The sequence below is a fragment of the Myotis davidii genome, unplaced genomic scaffold, assembly GCF_000327345.1.
Source record: "Myotis davidii unplaced genomic scaffold, ASM32734v1 scaffold332, whole genome shotgun sequence".
Taxonomy (NCBI): Eukaryota; Metazoa; Chordata; class Mammalia; order Chiroptera; family Vespertilionidae; genus Myotis; species Myotis davidii.
In genome coordinates this window covers 3724261-3725119 of record NW_006285779.1, presented here as the reverse complement: position 1 = coordinate 3725119, position 859 = coordinate 3724261, and positions in this window count along the sequence as shown.

The window sequence follows — 859 nt, the reverse complement described above, 5'->3', positions numbered from 1 at the left end:
GGGGTGGGATGGGGGTCGGGGGGCAGACGGGGAAGGCAACTTTTTCCAACGTAGAAGCCATCGCTCTCAGATTTTTCCTCCTTCGAGTATCTCTATCCGCTCATGAGTCTGCCTGCTGGTGGGCCCCGCGTCCCGCGCAGCCCTGCACCCGCGGGGAGGAGGCGCATGGCTCTACCCAGGGTGGAGGGATGGCCAGCCGACCCCTCCTCTTTCATCCTCTACAGCAGTGCCTCTGAGTTAGAGTCTTCCTAGCTGCAGAGGTGGGACTGGGGGAGGGGGACTCGGGGTTGGGAAGGCTGGAAACCGGGGCCTGGGAACCCCTGGCCCGGCCGGAAGGGCTGGGAGGGTGATGGGAGGCTCAGCCTTTCCATTCGTTTGGGTCAAGGGGTTGCCTGCTTTGGGGCCTAAGGAGGAGATGAGGTTCGCAGGAATTGTAGGTCTGAAGTGGCTATTTATTTTAACGAATATTTGGGGAAGCAGCTGGTAGCTGTTTTTTATTTTTATTTTTTTACAGCTGATGGGGTGCCAGGCGTTAGAGACCTTCTCTCCAATCCAGACAACCGCTCATTTACCGAAGAGGAATCGGAGGTTAGGTAGCATTGCGCTGGTCAGCACCACAGGTGGGGCTCAAGCCAGGTCAGCTGGGAGGTATCGTTGAGTTAAAGCCACGCAGTCTCCTCCGGGACGGGCGCCCTGGCCGCCGCTGCGACCTAAGCGGGGAGGGTGAGGCGGAACCTCCTAGGGGTCCCCTTTGTCCGCGCGGGGAAAGCTTTGGAATTCTCCTTTGCAGGTAAGCGATTTCGGCGGTTCCCAGAGAAGGTTGGAATAAGACCCAAACGAGGGACTTCTGGCTGGTTAT